Source organism: Rhineura floridana, chromosome 2 (genome assembly GCF_030035675.1).
Source record: "Rhineura floridana isolate rRhiFlo1 chromosome 2, rRhiFlo1.hap2, whole genome shotgun sequence".
NCBI lineage: Eukaryota > Metazoa > Chordata > Lepidosauria > Squamata > Rhineuridae > Rhineura > Rhineura floridana.
Window position 1 is genome coordinate 226,643,927 of NC_084481.1, and position 27,964 is coordinate 226,671,890.

At 43.2% G+C, this 27,964-nt stretch overlaps 1 protein-coding gene and 1 pseudogene across 1 annotated transcript in view; both read right to left on the reverse strand.

Moving 5' to 3' along the window:
• PRKCH (protein kinase C eta) overlaps positions 1-27,964 on the reverse strand; it is a 136,063-nt gene that overhangs the window by 103,326 nt on the left and 4,773 nt on the right. The gene's annotated exons all lie outside the window — the stretch shown is intronic.
• On the reverse strand, positions 15,015-15,869 carry LOC133376091 (glycogenin-1-like; annotated as a pseudogene).

The window sequence follows — 27,964 nt, forward strand, 5'->3', positions numbered from 1 at the left end:
GTCTGGCTCCGAATTGTTTGACAAAAGCAACAACAAAATGATTGCCCAGTCCCTGAACTATAATGCTGAAATGGAGAAAAGTTGGAGGAGGATATTGTGTCAAACACACACACATTCCTGGTCTCAGAACTATTTAAATCTAAGTGTTTGTCTTTTGCACCTGGCTCTGGTTCGTGGATCTCAGGGTTGTGGTAAAAAACAAAGCAGAGCCTGCTGGATTGGGCCAGGGGCCCATCTAGTCCAGCATCCTGGTTTCACAGTGGCCAAGCTATGGGAAGCCCAGAAGCAGGACCTGAGGGCAACAACAGCTCTCTCATCCTGCGGTTTCCAGCAACTGGCATTTGGAAGCATACTGCCTCTGACAGTGAATGCAGAACATAGCCTTCATGGCTCATAGCCACTGATAGCCTTATCCTCTATGTATTGGTCTGATCCTCTTTCAAAGCTATCCAAGAAGCCCAATCTGAGGCCTAAGGAACTTCCTATCGGAGGTCTAGTTTTCACTGAAGTGCTTTATTTATTTTCGAGGATGGCATCCTGCGCATCGCCAAAAAAAGAAATAAGAGGAAATACATCAGAGAGAAAAGTACAAAAGAGGGCATAGATTTTCATTAAATGTGCATGTCCTAGTTTATATCTATAAATGCACATTTAGAACTAATTACTACAATTAAATAGAAATACATTTCCTAGTAGTAAAAATCACACGTTCTGTCATAGTGGAGAGTCTGTGACCAGGTGACCCGTGCGCCTTCCCAGCTTGCCATCAGGGGCTCCCTGTGGATGGTCAACTTCAAGGCCCCTACAGGTCTCCCTCCTTTAACTTTAAACTGGCCTTGGACCAGGCACCCCTTCACATGGAGCAGGGGTGCCCAAAGCACGTTTCTCACAGACCACTTGAAAATTGCTGAGGGCCTCGGCAGAGCACGTAAATGATTTTTCTGCCTGTTGTAGCAATCGTAACGTGTTGTGCTAGATACTGTGTGGTTTTTAATTTTTATTGCTTCAGATTGCCATGAAAACTCTGTTCATAGGGTCGCCATAAGTCGCGATCAACTTGAAGGCAGTCCATTTCCATTTTTCCATTGTATTGCATTGCCGTTTGAATGCCATAGAATGCAAATTGTAATGCAAGAAAATACAGAAGAAGAAATAAAAGAAGCAATAAAAAATACAATTAAAGATCAATGTGAATATTTTAATGGATGTGCCACCTCCAGTCTTCTATCACAAATCCACAGACATGTCATGGACAACCTAAATGAAGCTCCACAGACCACAGTTTGGAAACCTTTGCAATAAAAGACACCTTCAGAGAGAGGACTGCCCTCTGAAAAGTAGGAGACATGGCCACCCTTTGATTTAATTACATACGAAGGCTACAATCAAATACACACTTACCTGGGAGTAAGTCCCATTGAACCTAATGGAGCTTACTTCTGAGTAGACATGTATTGGATTGTGGCCAAAATGTGTATGGCCACTCTGCTCTGTGTGTGTCTGCCAAGTGAAGTGAGGCAGGTGGCCACAAGGAGGAGAAGGCCTCCTCGGTGGTGGCACCCCACCTATGGAATAACCTCCCCAGGCAGGCTTACCTGGTACCTTCATTATGGTCTTTTCAGAGCCAGGTGAAAACCTTCTCATTTTAAGAAGCTTGTGTGTGTGTTTTAATACTGTATTTTATCATTTATATTCTGTGAGTTGCTCAGAGAGCATACACTGAATGGCAACTATACAAATTTAGTAAAGATTTACATAAATAAAGTGCAGCCTCAATGAGAACTAGGTCTCAGGCTAGAAGTTCGTTTAAGTAGGAACCTTCCATTTTTTGCTTACATTATTCTGCAAACATGACATATGCATTATTTATTTATTCATTTATTTATTGCATTTATATACCGCCTCATAGCCGAAGATCTCTGGGCGGTTTACAACAATTAAATACATTAAAAACAAGTACACAAATTTAAACCCTACCAAATTGTTATAAACTGCCCAGAGAGCTTCGGCTATGGGACGGTATACAAATGCAATAAATAAATAAATAAATAAAAACCCATAAAAACCGATACGCAAGTTAAAACACATGCCATTCAAATGCTGTTAAAAAATTCTGGGAGAAAAGAAAAGTCTTGACCTGGTGCCGAAAAGAAAATAGTGTTGGCGCCAGGTGCACCTCGTCAGGGAAATCACTCCATAATTTGGGGGCCACCAGTAAGAAGGCCCTCTCCCTTGTTGCCATCCTCCGAACTTCCCTCGGAGTAGGCACCTGGAGGAGGACCTTTGATGTTCAGCGTAGTGTACGGGTGGGTTCATTAAAAGTGCTATGGAGATTAATAAGAAGAAATATCAACATAATGTATGTGTTGCTGGGATTTTGTATTGTTTTAAGAAAAAGAACCGCATGAAACACAATGAAAGCACCTAGCACATTCAGGAATTCCCCAAGGGCCATCATAGAAGACACTTTTATTGCCTCTGTGCAATGCATCAAGTGGAGGTGCCCCTCCCTTGCTGTCACCATGTCATGTGTATGTGTGGCATAATCTTGGCTGGGACCTGGATGCATTTCATACCACAGTGTGACATCTGTGTAATTGCAGGGGTGTGACCACGTTCCCAAGCACCACATCCTGACCTGCCCGGCCAGTTTGCTAACACTTTTTACTCCAGCACACAAAATGGGAGGAACATGCTTTTTCAGATATCCAGGCTTCCTACACAGCATACATTCAACAGCTACTAGTCATGATAGCTATGCTGGGCCTCCATGGTTAGAGGCGGAGGCTTCTGAATACCATTTGCTGTGCCACTCACGTTGTGCTTGCGGGCTTCCCATGGGCATCTGGTTGGTCTCTTTGAGAACAGGATGCTGGACGATGGGCCATTGGCCTGATCCAGCAAGCCCTTCTTATGATCACATGGCTTCCCTTAAAGAATTCTGGGGACTGTAATTTACCCATTAGAGAGCTACAATTCCCTGCACCCTGAACAAACTACAGTTCCCAGCATTCTTTGGGGGAGGGGGGAATGTGCTTTAAATGTATGGTGTGCACACAGCCTCAGTCTGTGTGATTTGTAGAGACACAGTGGTGGATCAACTTTTAAATAAGCCAATATCCACATGGCATATAAAATGAGGTGGGAGACTGAGGGATGCCAAAAAATAGAAACCTTGCATCCAAGTTCCATTCTTCTACGTGTAACACTTATCAGCTGCATATATGCAATACATTTAAAGCACATCCCCCAAAGAATCCTGGGAAGTGTAGCGCTGTGAGGGGTAAACAGCAGTTTCCTGGGAGTCTGGGGGATGCAATGTGCCTCCAAAGTGTCTGAAATATATTGTGTACACGGCCATAATTCCTAAGGCTCATGACGAGAGCCAGTGTGATGTAGTGGTTAAGTGTGTCAGACTGGGACCTGGGAGACCAGGGTTCAAATCACTGGATGACTTGTGAGCCAGTCACTGTTGCTCAGCCTAACCTACCTCACAGGGTTGTTGTGAGGATAAAATCGGGGGAGGGAACCATGTTTGACTGCCCCATTGAGTTCCTTGGAGGAAAGGTGGGATACAAATGTAATAAACAAACAAAACAGTGCCATCTTTCACCAGCAGCAGCCAGCCAATAATACAGAGTGCAGCAGGTGAGGAAACTACAACTTGAGGCTGGCATTGTATTTAGCGCCAGTCACCTAACTGTGCACTGCTTTCTTATGCTGCTTGGAATCCCAGCTCTCTAGATGAAAAGAAGGACGGGGAATGTTAGGAGGAAAGCAGAGAAGGCAAGGAATGAAACAGGGCACTTGATCCAGGTGTCACAGGGCCTGTGAAGTACCAAGGTGAGGCTCTGAAACAGGGACGGAACTCACACCATACATCCGTCATCAAGCAGTATCTGTGATTCTACAAGGAGCCAGCCGTTGTGACCACTCATGTTCCAGGCAGGTCTCACAGAGTGCATTACAGTGTGTGAAAGTGACCCAGTTTACTCCATGCATGCATGTACGTGCATGAAGGTGTGCTAAATTCCTCTGAAGGCAAAGGGTCACATGTCTGCAGAATGCTTCCAATCACATGTTGTTGGCATGGGCATAAAAGAGGCCTATTTTGCTGCCGTAGGAAAAGATATCACCTTCCCTAATTCATAAAATCATAGAATAGTAGAGTTGGAAGGGGCCTACAGGGCCATCGAGTCCAACCCCCTGCTCAATGCAGGACAATTCCATGTACAAAAGCTGAGCAGACTGGCAGTCAAACTTTACTTCAAAACTAGCCACAGGAGAGTGCCCTCCACTATGCCTGAGGGCAGGAGGCTAAGTTAGGGGTGTCAGGGCAAGTTGCATAATACTCACAGCTGTTTTGCTCCATGGCCCTTATTATCTGCCATCTGAGGCAGCTGCCTCACTCTGAACATAAAAAGAGCCCTGCTACATCAGGCCAATGGCTCATCTCACAGTGGCCAACCAGATGCCCATTGGAAACTCGCAAGCAGAACCTGAGTGGCACAGCATTCTTCCCATTTGGAATTCCCAGCAACTGGTATTCAGAAATATACAACCTCTGATAGTGGAAGCAGAACATAGGTAGCTAGTACTTGGCAGCCTTATCCTCCATTTAAAGCCACCCAGGGTACTTAAGATGTACAACCTCAGCAGCATGGAAGGTTCTTAACAAAGTAGAAAAGATTTATAAACCACCTTGTTTAGCCACACCAACACCATGGTGACTTTTGTCCTTTAAAGCTGGGAACTGGCAAATCCAAATTCCAGGAGCAAAGTCCTTGATATGGAAATGTAGGACATCCCACCCACCCATTCCCCTCCCCATGCTAAAGCAGCACACATTGATCTGGAAGACAACATCATTTCAGTGTGCCGTTAGTGAGCTATAAAGAGGAGAACAAGCTTCAAACCAAATCAATTTTTTCAGCGTATAAAAGTGGGAAATCTGTTTTCAGCATCACTTGCACCCATTGTGAGAACAATACAAAAAGGTTTTTCAGGTCATATTGTATCTGGCCTAGATTGTGCAGACTTCGGAAATCCCCGAATACATCCAAATATTCCAGTCTGTTGTGCAGATGGCCTTTTCTTCCTGGTTAGCAAAAATCCCAGCTCTATTTGGCACAGATCTCTTTCGGCTAAAGATGTAGGCAATTATTATTAGACCTTTCTAACTTCCATTTAAATGAATACAACCAAGTGGAATGCAGGAAGTATATTACATAAGTTCCCATATAGAAACCATGGGCAAACAATCAGGCAACGTAATCCAGGGTGTTCCCTTCCATCATGAGATGTTATAGAAACGAGTGCTCTGATATCTTTGTACAATCATTACAGAAAGAAGAGAAATATATACTGTATAATGTATTTATAATTTCCCCCAATAAAAAGACAAGAATATTACATCTCTCACCACCCTGTATTATAAGAAGGCAGGAACTTTTTAAATCTGTTTTTATTGTTGCTGCAATTTTGGTATGGTGCACGCCGCCTTGTGGTTTTATGAAAGTGTGGTTTATAAATATTTAAAGAAAGAAACCTTTCAGAATATTCAGAACACATGCTGGTGCATCAATATAGTTCTATCATCAGCACTGCAATATATATAATTATTTCAGTCGCGGGCAGGGAAACTTTTTTGGCCCAGCTTTTTTTTTTATAGCTCCCTGGGAGGAATCTTGATAGGCAGCTCTTCTGCATGCTTTTTCCAAGACCAGGAAGAACAGTAAGATGAAGTCTGAATGATGGGCTGTGTTTAAAGCACCCTCCTGAAGCCACACCCCCTCATGAGGCACACCCATTACCAGCCCTACTTCATAGCCTCCTTTTCGCCTGGCTGCAATGTGTCCTTGAATTCTGATTAGTCTCTCTTGGTTGCATGGATGGAGGACAGAGAGGGAAGGTTGTGTGTGAGCGTCTGTAAAAACTAACCTACTATACAAAGGTAAAAATTGCATTCATTGCTTCATCAGTTTTTGCCTCTGGCCCTGCCCGCTGCTGGCATGAAGCCCTTGGAGGATTGCCCAGAAAGGAATGCAGTCCTTGGTCTGAAAAAGATTCCCCACCCCTGGCTCAAAGGATCCATGCATGGTTAATTCACTATGCCCAAATACAATAGTCTCTGCATAACACCTTGCCGTTCCCCACAAGACGACCAGAAGAATCATAATTTAAGAATGCACACAAATATACTTAGTTTGCATTGCTTATGCAAGTTGTAGAATTCATACTGTCTTGACACTGAATCTTTATTTTATTTGAAATGTTCAGAGCTGGAGCATCGTAAACACCTGAAAGCAGCAAATGGTGCAAGAAATTCTGACTTCAAATTTCAGTTCAGCTGTGAGCTCACGAGAGTAACCTTAAGCAAGTCACACAACCTCAAATTATACACAGGCAATTGCACCTTTAATATGAAGGTAATAGTTGGTCTACCATACAGAGTCATTATAATGATTCCCCAAGATAATGCATGTGAAGTGCTCCAAGAGCTTAGTAAAAATTGTTCTATTAATATTAGGGCAGTCCTGATTAAGGAACAATACAAGGAGGGCATGAAAGCTTGAACTGGGGCTTTTGTGGTTTCCTTCAGCTACAGCTAAAGGGCAGAGCTGCCTGTCAAAAAGGTAACGCCTTGATGAAGCTGCTCTCCAGGTGCTTTCAGGTAAAAACAAAAGGACACCCTGCTGGATCAGGCCAATGGCCCATGTACTCCAGCATCCTGTTCTCAGACCTCACCCAGATGCTCTTGGAAAGCCTGCAAAAAGGACCCAAGCGCAACAGCAACTCTCCCCTTCTGGGGTTTCCAGCAACTGGTTTTCAGCAGCATACTGAAGGTTATATTGAGTCCCGGCATGTCAATCACACCAGTACTAAATATACAGTAGGGCCCCGCTTATACGGCGGGTTCCGTTCCGGACCCCTGCCGCAAAGCGGAAAACGCCGTAAAGCAGAACCCCATTGACTTTAATGGGCTGCGTCACGCAAAAATGACGTGAAAACAGCGCAAAACGTCGCAAAAGGGAAAAAAAACCTTTAAAATTGAAAATGAAAGGCGCCACATCAGCGGAACGCCGTAAAGCGGAACGCCGTAAAGCGGGGCCCTACTGTACACGAGCTAGAGGGAGCCCCAGCTGACAAAGTGTCAAGGTGAGTTCGGCAGCAGAGCGAGGAGGCCAGGGCCCCCCACTCTGCCCGTCTGTTCCCTGACTTCTACTAAACCGCAGTCTCCAACCCATTGACGTAATAAACCTTGAACAAAACTATGCAGGTAAGAAGCCAGCAGGGGTGTGGGGGCTTTCCAGTGTTTTGCACCGCCTGCAGCATGTACGACTATCTGCCTGTTGGACAGAAGTCGTGGGTGTGCTCTCGGTGCAATGAGCTCCTGGCTCTCCGGGAACGACTTCATTTCCTTGAGGCCAAGGTGGCGGACCTGGAAAAGCTGAGAGAGGCAGAGAGGTGTGTGGAGGAGGCCTTCAGGGACGTTATAGCTGTGTCCCACTCCAGCGATGATAGCTCTCCTGCTATCATGGAGAACGATGGTCTCGGGGAAGGAGAGCATCCAGCTGAGGAAGAGGGAAACAATCCCTTAGAAGGGACCCATTCCTTGGGGGATGAGCAGCTATCCTCTCGTGCCGAGGATATATCTCCAGGGGGTGGAGGGATCCTTGTAGTGGGTGATTCGATCATTAGGAACATAGACAGTGGGGTGTGTGATGGGCGTGTAGACCGCAAGGTGTTTTGCCTGCCTGGTGCAAAGGTTGCGGATATCGCCCGTCATTTAGATAGTTTGGTAGACAGTGCTGGGAAGGAGTCAGTGGTCGTGGTGCACGTTGGCACCAACGACATGGGGAAATGCAGCCGTGAGGTCCTGGAAGCAAAATTTAGGTTGCTAGGTAGGATGCTGAAAGCCAGGACCTCCAAGGTGGCTTTCTCTGAAATGCTACCAGTTCCACGCGCAGGACCAGCCAGACAGGCCCAGCTTCGCAGTCTCAATGCGTGGATGAGACGATGGTGTCGGGTGGAAGGGTTCGGATTTGTTAGGCACTGGGGAACATTTTGGGACAAGCCGGGCCTGTACAAAAGGGACGGGCTCCACTTGAACCAGAATGGAACCAGACTGCTGGCACTTAAAATTAAAAAGGTGGCAGAGCAGCTTTTAAACTGACTGAGGGGGGAAACCCGACAGGAGCTGAGAAAGGTCCGGTTCGGAATAAACCTCCCCCCTGGGATAAAAACCAAAGAAATGATGAAATTTTAAAAGGGGTAGGCCTAGAAGTAGGCATTGTGAGAGCAGGGGCACAGGATATAAATTCAGAAGAGCAAAATTACCACAGGCCTAACCACAAGTGCCAAAGACACTTGAAAAGAGACACTGCTTACGGACTTCCGGGAAGGGTGACTTAGCCTGTGCCTGCTTTTGAGACGGGCTCCTGCCTCAAAAGAAGCTTATTCAGATATATCAGTCAGTTTTTTCTTTTTTTTTTGACTGATTAAACTTCTCCCGGGTAGGGAGAAACGAAGAGATTAACCTCAAAGCCTATTTTTGTTGGGACGACCAGATCTCATTAATTTATGGGACGAGGTCCAGCCGACGAAGGTGGGACGGATTTTCAACAGCAAGCTCTATCTGTTAAAGCGAACGTTCATCTTATCTTCTAAGAGAGAACGCACTAACAGGCAAGCACCCTTCTTTCTATATTTTTCTTTTACTTGACTTAAATTGTTGCTGTTTAAAAGAGATTTGCCAGATTGATCGGTTTTTGACATCTCACTGGGGAGCCGTAACTTCTCTCTGCTACGCACTAATTAATAGCTTATCTCTGTTTTTGTTGCAAAAAGCTGTCCTGGATTTGCATTCTAAAGATACACACAGAAGAGGGATTTCTATTCCAGATTTTTATTTTGAAAAATATTATACTGTTTTGAGACTACTCTCTTTTTGGTCTATTTTATTTTGACGAATCTGTTTCTTGACGATTGCCATTAATTGCTTCGATCCTGGGAACTGCATTTTGTTTACTTAACCATTGGAGAGATAAGGCTGTCTGCTCTGTTTATACTGTGATGTCACCAAGTTTGGAGTATTAACCCAATTGTTGCTGAAATAAGAAGTGGTTTTCCTATATTTTTCTTTTAAAATGGCAATTAAGAAAGTGGCTGAGAATCTGGAAATAACTATGTTTCAGAGAATAATGAATGAGATTGAGATAACGAAAATTGAATTGAGTAAAATGAAGCAGGAGATTAAAGATATAAGGGTCCCTGTGAGAGAGGTGACCCTGGAAGGGGTCCCTGTGAGAGAGGAGACCCCGGAGATTGGAATAGGGGTCCCTGTGAGAGAGGAGACCCTGGAGACTGGAATAGGGGTCCCTGTGAGAGAGGAGATCCCGGAGATTGGAACAAACGTGGAACAGGAACAAGATTTGGAGTCTATGGACTTTAGAAATAAAATCTATTGTTTGGAACTCAATGTTATCTCTGAAGAAATTAATGAAGATTCTAGAGATAAAGTTATCAATGGCATGGATTATCTTCTGGACTGGAATGATGTGATGGAGCCCAATATAGAGAAAATCTATGGAATTAACTGCAGCCATGTGACAATGGAAAAACTTTTAAGAGATGACCCAGTGTATTTTGAAAAAAAGAACAGAGATATGATTTTACAGCAGTATTTCAGCAACTTATTCAGAATGGATGGCAAGAAAATATTTGGGATAGAGGTAATTCCCATCAGACTCTTATTATATGACTATGGCTTTGACAGCAAGATTATTATGGAATACTGATAATGGAAGATTGGATATTGAAATTACTGGACTTAACAAGACTACTGAAGATGGAAGATGGAAAATGGAACTAATAGAGATAATAGAACAATGGCTACTGAAATTACTGAACCTAACAGATTCTGATGTGATGGATTAATTGAAATGTTTATTTTGACTATGGTTATGACAATAAGATTATCATAATTAGTAATGAGATGGATTAATCGATATGCTTATCTGGAAAAAAAAATTGATAGATATATTTCTTAAAGAATTGAAACCTCTCTTTGACTTTTTGTGGAAAGAATAAAGTAATGTTTATGAGATTTGATGATTAAGTAAGATAACTACTGGAGGAAAGTGATTTTATAATATGACTTAAGAGACAGGATTGCTATATATTATAGACTTATAACTGATTTGATCTTTGACAAATGGGAAGTCAATATTTTACTCTTTATTTTTTATTTTATTTTTTTTTTTTCTTCTTTTCTTTTTTTCTTTTTGTTTAACTATTTTTGATTTTGTTTTTTGTCTTTGAATGTTTTATGATTTTGTCTTGTATGTTTTATGAAAATCTGAATAAAAATTATTGAAAAAAAAAAAAAGAAAAGAGACACTGCTTACAAGTGCCTGTACGCTAATGCTAGGAGCCTCCAAACCAAGATGGGAAAACTGGAGTGCTTGGTCTTAGAGGAGAGCATTGATATAGTGAGCATAACCGAGACCTGGTGGAATGGAGAAAACCAGTGGGATACGGTTATCCCTGGATATAAACTATATCGGAAGGACAGGGAAGGACGTATTGGTGGCGGAGTCGCTCTATACGTGAAAGAAGGCATTGAATCCAGCAAGCTCGAAACCCCAAAAGAGGCAGACTCCTCCACAGAATCGTTGTGGGTGGTGATACCGTGCCCCAGGAGGGACTTAATACTGGGAACGATCTATCGTCCCCCTGATCAAAATGCTCAGGGAGACCTTGAGATGAGATATGAAATTGAGGAAGCATCCAAACTAGGAAATGTGGTAGTAATGGGTGACTTCAACTACCCGGACATAGACTGGCTGCATATGTGTTCCAGTCATGACAAAGAAGCAAAGTTTCTAGATATTCTAAATGACTATTCCCTAGATCAGTTGGTCATGGAACCGACCAGAGGGACGGCAACCCTGGACTTAATCCTCAGTGGGGACCGGGACCTGGTGCGAGATGTAAGTGTTGTTGAACCGATTGGGAGCAGTGACCACAGTGCTATTAAATTAAACATACATGTAACTGGCCAATTGCCAAGAAAATCCAACACGGTCACATTTGACTTCAAAAGAGGAAACTTCACAAAAATGAGGGGATTGGTAAAAAGAAAGCTGAAAAACAAAGTCCAGAGGGTCACATCACTCAAAAATGCTTGGAAGTTGTTTAAAAACACTATATTAGAAGCTCAACTGGAGTGCATACCGCAGATCAGAAAAGGTACCGCCAGGACCAAGAAGATGCCAGCATGGTTAACGAGCAAAGTCAAGGAAGCTCTTAGAGGCAAAAAGTCTTCCTTCAGAAAATGGAAGTCTTGTCCGAATGAAGAAAATAAAAAAGAACACAAACTCTGGCAAAAGAAATGCAAGAAGACAATAAGGGATGCTAAAAAAGAATTTGAGGAGCACATTGCTAAGAACATAAAAACCAACAACAAAAAATTCTATAAATACATTCAAAGCAGGAGACCATCTAGGGAAGTGTAGTTTGTTAAGGGTGGTGAGAGTTGGTAGGAGACGCCAGTTCCCCTCATAAACCTGCAATCTCAGAGTTCCCTGGAAAGAGGGACTGACTATTAAACCACTCTCAGAACTGTAGCTCTGTGAGGAGAACAGGAGTCTCCTAACAACGCTCAGCATCATTCACAAACTACCCTTCCCTGGATTCTTTGGGGGAAGCTATGACTGTTTAAAGTGGAATGATAGTGGAATAAATGTACAGTGTGAATGTGGCCCCAGGGTTGACAAAAGGAAGCACCTCTTCACACAGCACATAGTTGTTTTTAAATGTTTTATTTCTAATTTTAATTTTTTTTGGAAACCGCTTAGAGGTTTTTACATTCTAACGGCATATACATGTTGTTAAATAAAACAAACAAATAGTTAAACTATGGAATTTCCTACCACTGGGTGTAGTAACAGCCACCAACATGGGCGGCTTTAAAAAGAGAGTAGATAAATACATGGAGGATAAGGCCTCCAGTATCAACTACATTTCTCAGAGTGGTTTAACAGTCAATTCCTTGTCCCAGGGAACTCTGGGAAGTGTAGCTCTGTGAGGGGAATGCGGTGTGTGTCTCCTAACAACTTTCAGCACCAAACAACAAACTGCAGTTCCCAGGATTCTTTGGGGGCAGCCTTGACTTTTGGAAGTGTTATAAGAGTGCATAGACTAGGGACTATGCCAAAGGCTTAGGCCTCACCTTCATTATTCCACTGACACCATCACCACCATTTTGCCTACTGGGGTTTGCTTTTGAACACAGCAATGCTGCACAGGGAAGAACTGTTGGGAGGTTTTAAGCTACCTCCGCTATAAATAGACCTGTGGTAAATAGTGCAAGAAGCTAATGACCAACCGGAAAATTTAAAAGTTGAGAGATGGAAAGAATTCAGAAGCTTGAAAGGCTCGAAACACCCACACATGTCTGCAGTGTGGGTTTATCAGCGGGCCACAGGGGCGCTTTGCTGTATAGAGAACAGTTCCTGTGGAAACAGTTGCTGAACACCCTGAGATACTAAATGCACGAGCTTCTGAAATAGGTTAAAGTCAGTAAACCAACCATAACTGGTTCCTTTATCGTCTATTTTAAGTACCCTTCTTTTCAACCCCCTTGAGAGTTAGGGTTTAAAATTATTAAAACTTCACCTCACAGAGGGTCTTGTTGTGTTTAATACAGAAAAACAACAAGGCCTCATCTACACTATACATTTAAAGCACCATTCATGCCACTTTAGACAGTCATGGCTTCCTCTAAAGAATCCTGGGAATTATAGTTTGTTAAGGGTGCTGAGAATTAGGAGAACTTTGTTCCCCTCACAGAGCTACAATGCCCAGAGTTCCCTGGGAAGAAGGATTGATTGTTAAACAACTTTGGGAACTGGAGTTCTGTGAGGGGAATAGGGGTCTTCTAACAACTCTTAATACCCTTAACAAACTAGAATTCCCAGGATTCTTTGGGGGACCGCATGACTGTTTAAAGTGGTATCACACTGAATTAAATGTATAATGAAGATGGAGCCCCAGTCATATCCAGCAACATTTGCCATACAGATGTTTTATTATTAGATCAAATGTTGGCTAGTCCCAGAAGTACATAGAACTGAACAAAAGTATCGGCCATGCTAAAAGTACTGTGCATAGAAATCTGGTCAGAAGTCTTCCATATGGCTGGAATTAACAGAAAAGCAACGTTTTACAGTTATGTTCCTGTATGTTTTTGTCCTTACTGTAAGGCCCCTTCGCTGTGGTTGTGTTAATTATACAGCCACGAGAGTGGCTTGTATGCTATAGCTAGCACGGATTTTTCGCATTCCACAATGTTAAATTGAAAATTGAAAATACCTCCCATGCCATTCTGATGCTTCCCATACGCTCATTTTAAAACAAGATCTTACAAAACTTATAGTCCTGAACTCAGAAACGCTTGGTTAACAACCCTCTAAGTTTTTATAGCGATACACAAAACAGTCAGAGAGCATCGAGAGTTCAAAGTGTAAAACAAAAGAAAAAAAATCCAGATCCCTGTTGGGCTTTTTTCTGTCAGTGGTCTGGAAGGAAGGGTGGGATATAAATAAAATAATAAATAAATAAAGTAAAAATAAATAATCTGTTGAAATTAATTAAAAATCAGCCATGTTGACAGAGTACCTGTAATCCTATTACTGACCTTGCCCCATATTCTGACCTTCATCTTCTGCAGTTTAAAAGTTTAAAAAATGCATGGCTAATTTTTAATTAATTTAAGAAATTTTACATTGAAGTCTACTGTGGCGTCAGGCATGCTCAGTTAGAACCAGGGCCTCAGCACCTGCCCACATGCCCCACCTACCTTTCCCTTGAAGTGAATGCTGGTTGGGCTGTGTGCATTTGCCTGTCATCAACCAAAATGGCAGCAGAGGCTTCCCTAAGGAAGTATGTGGGGCATGCAGGCAGGTATCATGGGCCTACGCGGTAGTAGGGGGATGCCTGGGAGCTCCCTTTTTGCAATCCGTGGCAGGGTCGGGAGCCGATGCTGCCACAGATTGTAGAAGGGAGTGCTACCCACCCACCTTAAGAAGGGGCCCTTTAGGGGGCCCTCAGCCAGAGCCCAAAGTAGCTGCCGTCTGGTGCCAGGCCTGGTAAGAACCATTAGTGTTCTAAAAGCCAGACTCACAGCTGTTTGGCTTGGCTAATCAGGGGGCCACACCCAGGCCAGACATTTATTTTACTTTATACAGTCATGACTTCCTCCACAGAATTCTGGGAAGTGTAGCTTGTGAAGGGTGCTGAGAGTTGTTAGGAGACTCCTGTTCCCCTGACAGAGCTCCAATGGCCAAAGTGGTTTAACAGTCAGCCCCTCTTCTGGGGATGGCAGCTCTGTGAGGGGAATAAGGCCTCTCCCAGCACCTCTCAATATTACATATGTTACCAGATTCTTCCAAGCTACACAGGAAGTGGATTGGACTGTGAAAGACCAACCCATATTGTGTTTGTATTTTGACAAATTTGTAGGGCAGTACAATATCTCAGAGAGGAGTTCAGGTCTCCTGCTCCCCTGGTGCATTCTCTACAGCTGCCCAATTTCCCTGCTTTTTAAAGTTTGATAGAAATATCTGTTGGCTATAGGTACATTCTTAAACCACAAGGGTTTTTTGCCTATTAGTGAATTTAACCTCTAGTCATTTTAACATAGCAAGCAAAACATGGTTTGTGGGTGAAGGGAAGAAGAGGTAACACAAAGCAGTCCTATAGGTTTAAGCCTGGAGTATGTTTTAAGCCTGTCGAGTGCCCTGTTCCCAACAAGTTCTTTTACAGGCATGTTCATTAGGTTTTTTGCAAGAGGAAAAGATCTGGCTGTTGGACACATGATTAGCACAAGGACAAGGATCTATACTTAAAAAAAGGATTTTGCTCAGTTCTTACCTGCAGTACTAACGAACAGCCTTCTCAGCTGAGCAGTGGCAAAGCTGCTAACTGACCCTATCTGACTTTCCTAATTGCTATTGCATTGTTGATGTCCGTAGAGCAGATACAAGTGCTACTCTACTTAAGGTAGACGTCAAGTTTTTTCTTGAAGTTGTCAAAACTGTCTGCTCCCATCGTTCTTCGCTCTCTTCTGAGGATATAGCTGGTGGCGACAGTGGTGAGTGCGGCGCTGCTGAAAGTGAAAGGGACGGGGACACTGCCTCTGCTAACTCTTTTGCCTTCACACCAACTGTATCTTTAACAGCTCCATGCTGATGTAGTAGTGGCAAAACATTTGTGATGAAGAGGTCCCATCACATATTGAGAAACTCTGGATGAACCAAGTGTGGGATCTTGAGTATCTTCTCTTGACACTTTTTGTTTTGGAGTCGTACATGTAGTTCCATGGTTTCATTCTCCCCAGGAAGTGCAACACTTTAGCATTTGTCCCAAATGCTTTCAAGGCTGGGAGATAAAAATTGTTCAAAATACTGCTTAAAATTATAAATAAATAGCAGGTGCTTGCTGATGTCTGCAGTTGCCCAACTGCTGAAGAAACATTAAGTTTAGTAAGTCCTGGTCCACACCGTCAAAGCTGCCTTTCACTGTGGTGAGGTGTAACAGTTGATTGAATGTTTCAGTGGAAGGTTTACAGATAAAAACTCCTGAACTGAAAGTCAGGCCAGCCTGGATCTGGTGCTGCCGAAAGTTCTTCTTTTTCAAAAAGCTTGTCAGTATTTCACAAAACCATTGTGTCTGCATCAGTGGAATACACACTTTGAGTATGGTGTTAGTTCCCAGCAATGGAGTTTTGTCAATGTAACACTGAACTCAGGCCTTTTCAACAGTGTAAGATGGGCTGAATCTCTGTAGTCCAAGACAGGGAAGTTTTACTTCATAGAATCATAGAACAGTAGAGTTGGAAGGGGCTATAAGGCCATCAAGTCCAACCCCCTGCTCAATGCAGGAATCCAAATCAAAGCATTCCTGACAGATGGCTGTCCAGCTGCCTCTTGAATGCCTCCAGTGTCGGAGAGCCCATTACCTCTCTAGGTAATTGGTTCCATTGTCATATGGCTCTAACAGTTAGGAAGCTTTTCCTGATGTTGTCGAAATCTGGCTTCCTGCAACTTGAGCCCATTATTCCATGTCCTGCACTCTGGGATGATAAAGAAGAGATCCCAGCCCTCCTTTATGTGACAACCTTTCATGTACTTGAAGAGTACTATCATATCTCCCCTCAGTCTTCTCTTCTGCAAGCTAAATATGCCCAGTTCTTTCAGTCTCTCCTCAGAGGGCTTTGTTTCCAGTACTCTAATCATCCTTGTTTGCCCTTCTCTGAACCTGTTACAGTTTGTCTGCATCCTTCTTGAAGTGCGGAGACCAGAACTGGACACAGTATTCAAGATGAGGCCTACCCAGTGCTGAATAGAGGGGAATACTTCACGCGATTTGGAAACTATACTTCTGTTAATGCAGCCTAATACAGCATTTGCCTTTTTTGCAGCCACATTGCACAGTTGACTCATATTAAGCTTGTGATCAATGACAATTCCAAGATCCTTCTCAAATGTCGTATTGCTGAGCCAAGTATCCCCCATCTTATAACTGTGCATTTGGTTTCTTTTCCCTAAGTGTAGAACCTTGCATTTATCCCTGTTGAATTGCATTCTGTTGTTCTCAGCCCAATGCTCCAGCCTATCAAGGTCCCTTTGAATTTTGTTTCTGTCTTCCACGGTATTAGCTAAGCCCCCCAATTTTGTATCATCTGCAAAGTTGATAAACATTCTCTGTACCTCCTCATCCAAGTCGTTAATAAAAATGTTGAAGAGCACTGGGCCTAGGACTCATTACTTCTGCCCAGTTTGAGAAGGAACCATTGATAAGCACTCTTTCAGTACGATTCTGGAGCCAGCTGTGGATCCACCTGATAGTTGTTCCATCCAGCCCACATTTAGCTAGCTTGCTAATTAGAATATCATGTCAAAAGCTTTGCTGAAATCGAGATATATTATGTCCACAGCATTCCCACAGTCTACAAACAATGAGATAAGATTAGTTTGGCAGGATTTGTTCTTCATAAATCCATGTTGGCTCCTAGTAATCACTGCATTGTTTTCAAGGTGCTTACAGATTGACTACTTTATAATCTGCTCCAGAGTTTTTCCATGGATTAGACTGACTGGTCTATAGTTCCCTAGTTCCTCCCTTTTGCCCTTTTTGAAGACAGGGACAACAAAAACTTTTTCCAGTACTTTCCTCATGGGATCTGAGATGGGGAGTGATCAGTACTGTTAACTTCTCTGTTGTTCTGTGGTTTCATAGTGGCAATCCAAGTACAAGGGCTTCTTTCACATAGGAATAATTTGTGACTAGCATCACAGAAGGCAGGTCTGCCACAGTGCCACTGCTGACCCAGTCCTGGAACCCACTTTGAAGATGCTGCTGTTATGGCTGCTCTTAGTAGTAGTGGTTATACCCCACTTTTTAATCCACCAGACTCCATAGGGCAGCTTGCCAACATTACAAAGAAATAAATGTTTTTGTTGTTGTTATATGCCTTAAAGTCGATTTCAGCTTATGGCAACCCTATGAATCAGCAGCGACCTCCAATAGCATCTGTTATAAACCACCCTGTTCAGATCTTGTAAATTCAGGTCTGTGTCTTTCTTTATGGAATCAATCCATCTCTTGTTTGGCCTTCCTCTTTTTCTACTTCCTCCTGCTTTTCCCAGCATTATTGTCTTTTCTAGTGAATCATGTCTTCTCATTATGTGTCCAAAGTATGATGACCTCAGTGTCATCATTTTAGCTTCTAGTAAAACTTCTGGTTTAATTTGTTCTAACACCCAATTATTTGTCTTTTTTGCAGTCCATGGTATGTACAAAGCTCTCCTCCAACACCATATTTCAAATGAGTTGATTTTTCTCTTATCTGCCTTTTTCACTGTCCAACTTTCACATCCATACATAGAGATCGGAAATACCATGGTCTAAATGATCCTGACTTTAGTGTTCAGTGATGCATCTTTGCATTTGAGGACCTTTTCTAGTTCTCTCATAGCTGCCCTCCCCAGTCCTAGCCTTCTTAACAATCATAAAACCTCTAACAACTGCTTAGAGGTTTTAATTACAACTGTGGTATATAAATGGTGTTAAATAAATAAAATAAATAATAAAACAGCAATGAAATATTAAAATCAGCAGTAAAATGGCAAGGGCGGGAGGAGAGGATGAAACAACAGAACCATGTTATAGCAATTATACTGTTGGCCTAGGATCAGGGAAACCTAGGTTTAAAACTGCACTCAGCCCTGAAGCTCATGGGGTAAGGCTGGGTCAGTCGCTGTTAGCCAACCTACTTCACAGGGTTGTTATGAAGATATACTAGTGGGAAGAACCACATACACCACCCTGACATCCTTAAAGAATGGGTAGGAAATAAGTGACAAAATATGTTTAGCTAAATTTCAAAAATACCTATTTCTAAACAAATAAAAGGCTTCCTTTACAACAGCTGCTATTGGAGATCGCTGATTCATAGAGTTACCATAAGTCGTAATCGACTTGAAGGCACATAACAGCAACAAAAAGGCTTCCTACAGCAGATTAATTATACAAAAATTAAAACAAGACAAAAATACAAACCAACACAAACAACATAATAGCATAACTGCACAGCCTCAACAGAACCAACATTCACAGATGATCAACTTTAAAAAGACACAAAAGCAGCCATCATATTCCATGAAATGCCTGGGAGAAGAGGAACGTTTTGGCCTGCCTTCAAAAAGATTACTAAAGCTGCAATCCAGTACACACTTACCTGGGAGGAAGCCCTATTGAACCCAATGGAGCTCACTTCTGAGTAGACATGGACTGGATTGTACTGTAAGGCAGCAATCTTGCTTCATCAAAATCAATAGGATTTTTAAATTAACTTAAGTCAGGGCCAGGCAGGCCTCACTGGAGAAAGCATTCCACAGACGGCAGAGCCACCACTACAAAGACCCTCTCCTTTGCTGCCACCCTCGGAACCTCCCTTGGAAGGGATACATTGCCAAATGTTGACCTATGGGTAGGCCCTGGTTCATGGCAGGAGAGGCCTTCTGCTGATAAGTATCAGTTATTATCCCAAATCTCCTCCAAAACAACACATTCATAGTGCCACCTGAAATGTAGTAACAAGGAAACCAAGCTAACCTTCCTTGGGAGATCATTTTAATCCCATAATTTATTTTAATATACACTAGACAATGAACAAAATCATGATACGGAAATCGCTACCCACAGTCTCACATTATATTACTCTAAGCCGGGGGTGGGGACTGTTTCTGGCCAGATGTGCCAGATTTTTATCTCTCTCCACCCCTGCAGGCCACCCACCTGTCAATAATCTCTCATCATAAAGTCATCAGGTGACTGAGAAGTGGGCGATCCCGCCCACCTGTCAAAGCTGACCTGTGGTGGTGGTGGGAGGGTTCTGCTTCACCAGTTCATTCTCTACAGCGAATGCTCTGGCAAAGCAGCAGCCAGAAGGATTGAAGTCACCTCATCAACTGATGAGCAGGTAGTTCAATCTGGCTCTCTGCAAGGATCTGCTTGTAACAAAGCAGTGGTCCCCAAACTTTTTTTCCCCCACGGACCACATGAAAATAGCTGAGGGATTTGATGAACCACTTAATGGTTTTTCTGCCTGTTTCAGCAATTGTAATGTGCTGTGCTAGATGCTGTATTTTTATGGTGTCTTTCATTTCATAGAATCATAAGGCCATCGAGTCCAACCCTCTGCTCAAAGCAGGAATCCAACTTGAAGCATACCCAACAGGTGGCTGTCCAGCTGCCTCTTGAAGACCTCCAGTGTTGGGGAGCCCACCACCTCCCTAGGTCATTGGTTCTGTTGTCATAGCGCTCTAACAGTTAGGAAGCTTTTCCTGATGTTCATTCGAAATCTGGCTTCCTGTAACTTGACCCATTATTCCGTGTCCTCCACTCTGGGATGATCGAGAAGAGATCCTGGCCTTCCTCCTCTGTGTGACAACCTTCCAAGTACTTAAAGAGTGCTATCGTATCTCCCCTCAGTCTTTTCTTTTCAAGGCTAAACATGCCCAGTTCTTTAAGTCTCCAGTCCCCTGATCATCCTCGTTGCCCTCCTCTGAACCCGTTCCAGTTTGTCTGCATCCTTTCTTAAAGTGTGGTGTCCAGAACTGGATGCAGTACTCAAGATGAGGGCTAACCAGTGCCAAATAAAGGAGAACCAATACTTCACACAATTTGGAAACGATACTTCTGTTAATGCGGCCTAATATAGCATTTGCCTTTTTTGCAGCCACATCACACTGTTGGCTCATGTTCAGCTTGTGATCAACAACAATCCCAAGATCCTTCTTGCATGTAGTGTTGCTGAGCCAAGTATCCCCCATCTTATAACTGTGTATTTGGTTTGTTTTTCCTAGGATTAGAATTGTTCAGTTATCCCTGTTAAATCTCATTTATTATATTGCACTTTATTGTATTAACAATTTGCGTTCCATAGAATTCAAGTGAAATACAATATAAGAAATGAAAGAAGCAATAAAATACAATTAAAGATCAGTATGACTATTTAGTGAGGGCATGCTGCAGATCACCTCAACGCAGCTCATGGACCACTGGAGGTCCATGGACAGCAGTTTGGGAACCTCTGAAACAGAGAATTCCTTCAAATGAGAGGACTGCCCTTTCTAAAGTAGAACACATGGCTACCTTTTTTACTAACACTTGGCTCACACACAGACACTTCAGACAGCAGGTAGGGGCTGCTCACATGAATCAATGATGCTCTGTACCTGTGTGTGTGTGTGTGTGTGTGTGTGTGTGTGTGTGTGTGTGTGTGTGTGTGTGTGTGTGTGTGTGCGGGGAAATCCCTGCACATTGAAGACCAGCAGGGAGAAGGGGTGAGCAGGTGAAATGCATAAAGGCAAGGCTCCATCAAAGTCTCTGTTGCTGTTCTCACTGGAAAGGATCAGGATGAAAAGCCCTCTGCAGCAGCAGCATGCCTTGCAAGGTAGAAGCAGAAGAGATGTATAAGGGAAGAGCTCTTTGAGGAGGGATAGCCTGGAGGCCAGATGAGAGGGAAGACCCTGGTGACCAAACTGAAAGGTCATGTATCGCTTTTCTGTTTGGCACATGCGCAAAACGTTGGGCTGTAGCCAATGTTAGTCCTATTCAGAGTAGACCCATTGAAATGAACAGACTTGAGGAACTTAAGTGCATTAATTTTAATAGGTCTACTCTGACTAGGGCTTAGTTGGATACAACCTGTTGTATTCCCAAAGTCAGGCAATGCCAGAAGGCCCAAGGTATATCCTGGACAAACATTCGTCCCTGGAATGGCCACTACGTAGACAGCTCTATGTGGCTAATCTTCCCTGCTCTGCCTCCCCCCCCCCCACTAGGGAAGATTAGCCGCATGAGAGAAAACAATGGAACCTAGGGCCAGCTCAAGTTGCTGGCCAACTCAAAAGACTCAAGGAAATATTGGAGCTTAACTATAAGGAGAGGATTTTCTAACCATCGCTACTCAAATTCTGAAATCAGAAACCCACATTAAAATTAAAAGTATGCAACTCAGACAAAATACACTTTGCTCTGCACACCTGCTACGTATAAAAAGCTCTGCCAAAAAATGTCCAAACAGCTGTACTAATTTGACATGCCCCTCTGGCACCAAGGCAGGAACACTGCAATGTAATTATGACAGTCATGGAATTATTACAGATGTCTGCTTCCTCACTGTCTCATTTTTGCTCTGGTTTTGTTTCAAAAAGAAAGCAAGAAATCCTGCTGGTTAAAGGCTTGAGAGACTCATTAAGTCCCTGTGGTTCTGCCTTGTGGAATTTCCAGTGGGTTGCATCCGGGAGATGACAGATGACTAGGGACGAGCCATTCCCAGTAAGATGAAAAGCCAGACTTGCAACATCTCCTACTTCTTCTTGTATACCTAAGCTCCTGGGGGAAGCTAACAAATGAGCGGTGTGCATAACATCAGGATTATCAGCACCTCAGAGGAGCCCACTCCTTGCATTTTTGTATGAGTCACTGATAGGGTTCAGAAGCATCCCAAACCCTGAGATTTCAGGGGTGGGACCTGGTGATGTCATGGGGCATGGCTCTAGTGATGTCACTATGGCAGCAAGGCCAAAAGAGCTGAACATGCAGAGACAGAACAGGCAGACTGTGGACTGTGGACTTCAACTCACAGGAGACGTTTGTTTTTCATTCATTCATTTCTCATGGCATACCAGACTTTCTCTTGCAGGTCACAATCTGGGAACTGTTTAGGGTTGCCAGGTCAAAAGGATCCCAAACCCTGAGATTTCAGGGGCAAGCCTTAGTGATGTCACAGGAAAGGCCCTAGTGATGTCATGGGGTGGGTGCTAGTGATGTCATTAAGCATGATACATTAAGCACCACAGTTGCTTGAAACATACAATTCAAACAAAAACATTTATCTGATTGGAAATTAAGATAGAAATCTTAGCTAAAATATGGGGTTCTCAGGTCCAGCTGAAGTGACAGAATCATTCCTTCTCACCTACTTAGGGAGCCTGGGTAGGAAACATTTAATCTAGCCTACTTGCTTCTGGCAAGAAGGGTTTAAGTGCCCTCAGGTCAGGGCAGACACCAGAAGGCCATTGTAGGAAGAAAGGAGCCTAATGTTGTGGTGATGTTCAGGGCCAGCTCCAGGAATGCCAGGGCCCTTGGGCATCAGCTTGCCCTGGCCCCCGGCATGTGTGTTTGTGTGCGCGTGCACATGCACGCACGCACGCATGCAGCCCCCCACGCCCCCCCACCCATCAATCTTTGTTGATGGCGGCAAGGGCTTCAGTACCTTAGGGAAACTGCAGCCACCATCTTCGTTAAGGGCAATGGTAAAAGACAGCAGACAGTTAGGTGGGGGGCGTGGGGGGGCAGATTGCAGAAGGGGAGCGGAGGGGTGGCTGAGGGGCCCCCTGTAGCTCCAGGGGCCATCAGACCAGTGCCCCACCTGGCCGCCCTTTAGAACCGTCCCTGGTGATGTTAGATGGGAGCACTCAGGAGTAAAGACAGATGCCCCTGAAGGATGTAATTCTAAACACACTTACTAAGGGACTAAGCCCATAGAACTCAATAGGACTTGCTACTGAGTAGATATGGTTTGGACTGTGCTGTTGGTAAAGCTTGACTAGAGATCCTCTGCAAAGATATCTATATCAAAGCAGGGTTGGCAACCCCGTGCCTGGAATGCCCTGCCCCTGTCTTTTAACATGGCTGCTCCAAACTTCTTTACAGACCTGACCCTTCACTGCAGAGAGAGGTTTGAGAAATGAGTAAGAATTAAGAAGATTCTCTATCTTTTCTGCCTACCTTTTGGGCTGCTACAGCCAATCCAATTCCATTGAGTAATAACTGACAGAGAGAAAACACACATGGTTTGGCCTACCTTCACAGGCAGTAGATTGGAAACAACAGCAATTGAAGCCACACTTCCCACTATGTGAATTCTCTTTTACCACTATTGGGCAAGAAACAAACCGTCATGCAAATAGCAACGTGCATCATCAGTGGGTATAAGGGGGTTGAGCTGAGCACATGGAACCACTGTTGTTGCTTCTATGGATGTAAGGGAGTGAGGTCACAGGTAAATGAAATGCAAACAGAAAAAGACAGTGATGATTTCCTAAATGCAATACCATACCAACCACAGCAAGATTCCTATGAGTAAGGCAGAAAACTCAGCATCCCACAACCAGTCAGGATTCCTACTCAAACAACACACACACACACACAAAACACCTGACAGCCAGTCAGACAAGGCCACAGAAATCCTCATGCAGCACAACCTTATCCGGGGGCTGCAGTTAGTGCAGAATGCTGTGATATGATTGCCTACATGAGTGAAACCCTATCAGCACATAATACCTCTGCTCTGAAATCTGCACTGGTTGCTGATTTACTACCAGGTCAAGTTTAAGCTGTGCTTTCCATGTTACGGGTGCCATATAGTACTTGTTCTGCTCTTGTAAGAAACCAATCCTTTAGTGTCGCAACACCTACACTTTGGAACTCCCTGCCTATTGACATGAGGCAGACACCCATTGTACTATTTTCGGCACTTGCTCAAAATATTTTTGTTTAGGCAAGCCTACCCAGGCATGTAGAACCTTTTGTGTTTTTTATCTGTTTTTAATTCATCGTTGGTTTTATTATTTTGAATGTTTTTAAATACCTTCCTATGGTTTTTGCCAATAATTGTATTGTTTTAATTCCTTCAGTAAAGTGCTTTCAGATTTTTTACAATAAAGCGGTATATAAATGTTGTAAATAAAATACATAAACAAATTTTGGAGTCCCTGTGGCCCTTGGGTCTCTTTCCACTTTTAGGACCAAATGAATCTGCTTTATACTGACTCAGGCCATTTGGTACCATCTAACTCAGTACCGATGACATTGGCTGTCCGTGATTCCAGGCAATAGTCTTTTCCAGATATTGAATTTTGGGCCTTTGCATGCAAAGCATGTGCCCTATCACTGAGCTATAGCCCTTCCCCTGTTTAAAAAAGTACCTTTTAAAAGTGTTCTTTTCAATTCACTAATGAATGCATAGCATACCTAGGGCAGATCCACAGCATTCATTTGAAGCACGTTCAACACACCTTTGAAAGACATGAATCCCACCACAGAATCATGGGAACTTAGTTTGTTAACGATGATGGGAACTATAACTGTGAGGGGGAAAATACATTTCCCAGGATTCTTTGGGGGAAGTCATGCACTTTAAATGCAAGTTGGATGTGCTTTAAATGTATTGTGTGGATCTACTTCATAAACTTTGCCTGCATGTAAATTGGTTTAATTACTTTTTAAAAATGGAAATGAGCTATGAAGTTTACTGGGTGACCATTGGATGCTCACCTTCCCTCAGGCTAATCTGCCCCTCAGGATGAAAACAATAGAGGGGAACCATGACTACCCCAAGGAAGAAGAGTACACTAAAATGTAGAGGAAATAATGTACAGCCATAGGGTGAAATCAGATACTAAGTGGACCATAATAAGAAGAAATATTTATATAAGCATGACTGTCAAAGATGTTTATTATTTACACAACCTGTAAAGATATTTACAGTGAAATCCTATACATGTTTACTCAGAAGTAAGTCCCAATGTATTCAGTGGGGCTTACTCAAACAGGAAAGTGTGCACAGAACTGCAACCTCAAGTGACAAGGAAATTCACTCACCCAACCCAAAATTCAGAATCATGCCACTTTAAGCTGTTTTCAACTGTTTTATACTTGTTTTTAGGGTTACTGGATTTTAAAGGGATTTATTTCTTGGTGAGAGACCCTACCACACAAGGTTGTTAGAAAAACTCCATATACGCACACACTGGAGATGTAAAATACATACACCCCATATAATGTCAAAACTAGTTGGCCATTGCAGAACATTCTTTTAAAAAAAATCAATATTATTTTCCTACATAAGAAATGCAGTGACACCTAAGTAAGCCCTGCCTAATTGCTTAAAAATAGGATTGGAGGGGGAAAGAAAGATTTACAATACAAACACAATCCTTTGCTATGTTTACTCAAAAGTCCCATTAATTTACAGCACAATCCTAACCATGTCTACTCAAAAATAAGTCCTATTGAATTCAATGGGGTTTGCTCCTGGTATGTGGGATTAACACTGCAGCTTTCCTCTCAGAAAAATGAATGTAGGATTAAAGCTTCATATTGGGAAGGTTTTCAAAACACTGCCCTCTTCAACAGCCCAGGAAAATTTAAACTTGTTTGACTCCTCATAATTAGAAAAGCATAACACATTGTAATGGTATTTAGATCTTCTGCACACAAGCAAGGAAGAGACTTTAGCTTACTCAGTTTATGAGATTTTCAGACAAGCAGAAAAAAGTTTTCTGGACTCGCTGTGGGTTCTAGCTATTGCCTGGAGGTCAACAAATCCCTTGTGCATCTCAATCCTGATTTCACTTATTGGATACAGTAGGGCCCCACTAATACGGCGGGTTAGGGACCAGGCCCCCGCCGTAAAGCGGAACCCATTGACTATAATGGGCCGCATCACACGAAAATGACGCAAAACGACGTAAAAGCACAAAATCAGCTTTAAAACGGGGAATTTCCCCAAATTGAAAGTCGCCGCATGAGCGGAATGCCGCAAAATGGAACGCTGGTAAGCGGGGCCCTACTGTACAAACCTGAAAGGGTGAGCTATGAGCTCGTTTAATAGAAGTTGCAGGGGGGGCTGACATTTTGGTGTAGATCTCTTGAACCAGACCAGGTAGAAACTTAATTTTTTAAAAAACTGAAAGCTGAGAGTCCAGAGATTGAGGTGACTCACCAGGAGACCCAGAGAGGACTCAAAAAATCCGGAGTCTCCGCGTGAAAACCGGAGACCTTACAACCTTAGAACTGATAGCACAACAGAACACAGACTCTCCACTGAAGCAAAAACCATTACATGAATTCATATCCTAATATTTTTATATATTTTTTTGTTTTGCTAGGGGATAGAGAAAATAAAATGCCCACCTGTTTCAGGCACAGTGAATTAACTATGCATTGTCCCCTAAAGGACAATCTAACCTCCAGACTCCCTCATCTCTTAGACAACCAGAAATCTTGCTACGGGCCTGTGTTTTAGAGCCCTGCCAAAGAGATACAAATGCATGCAATCCGTGAATGGGCCCCACATTGAGTCTTTCTCTTTAACTGCAACCAATTGCACGGGGACAGATTCGGACAGGGGACATAGAGTTGGTCCTTGAAGCTGCTATTAGCCAAAGCATGGAAAACATACAGGTACAATATCTGTTTCCTCCTCCACATCCAACAACACCTGGGGAGGATCTAATTTGCATCTGGGAATCAGGGAAGTGGAAAGGATTAGGCATCCCATCCCAACATAGGAAGCTGCTTTATACCGAATGAGACCATTGGTCCATCTAGCTTAGTATTGTCTACACTGACTGGCAGCGGCTCTCCAGGATTTCAGGCTGGGGTCTGTCCCAACCCTGCCTGGAGAAGCCGGGGATCGAACCTGGGATGTAAGAACATAAGAAGAGCCTGCTGGATCAGGCAAGGGCCCATCTAGTCCAGCATCCTGTTCACACAGTGGTCAGCCAGATTCCCGTAGGAAGTCCACAAGCAGGACCGGAGTGCAAGAGCACCCTCCTAATTGTGTTCCCCAGCAACTGGTATTCAGAAGTATACCTCCTCTGACAGTGGAGGTAGAATATAGCCAGCACGGCTAGTAGCCACTGACAGCTTTATCCTCTCTGAATTTGTCAAATCCTCTTTTAGCCATCTAAGGTAATAACCATCATTATATTATTTGTTTGTTTGTACAATTTATTATCTGCCCTTCACCATGCAGTCTCAGAGCATCTCATGTCCCAGGTAGGGTTGCCAGGTTCAGGGCCTGAGACTGATCTTGTATCTTTAGGAGAAGAGAAAGTCAGCCAAGTGCAGGTGTTCTTGCAACCCTGTAATGGGAAAAACCACAAGGTGGAATTCTCCCTTCCCCCTGCAAAACTTTTAAAGATAGAGAAGACCTCTTGGAGACCGGGCCTGGCAACCAAGAGGTCTTCTGTATCTTTAAAAGTTGTGCATTGAGAAGGGAGAATTCCACCTTGTGGTTTTTCCCATTACAGTGCTGGAAGAACACCTGCACTTGGCTGACTTTCTCTTCTCCTAAAGATACAGGATCAGTCTCAGGCCCTGAACCAGGCAACTCTAGTCCTAACTCATTTGAAATGTGGTGCTGAAGGAGAACTTTGTGCATACCATGGACTGCGAAAAAGACAAATAATTGGGTGTTACAACAAATTAAACCAGAACTGTCACTGAAAGCTAAAATGATGAAACTGAGGTTATCATACTTTGGACCCATCATGAGAAGACATGATTTACTAGAAAAGACAATAATGTTGGGAAAAAC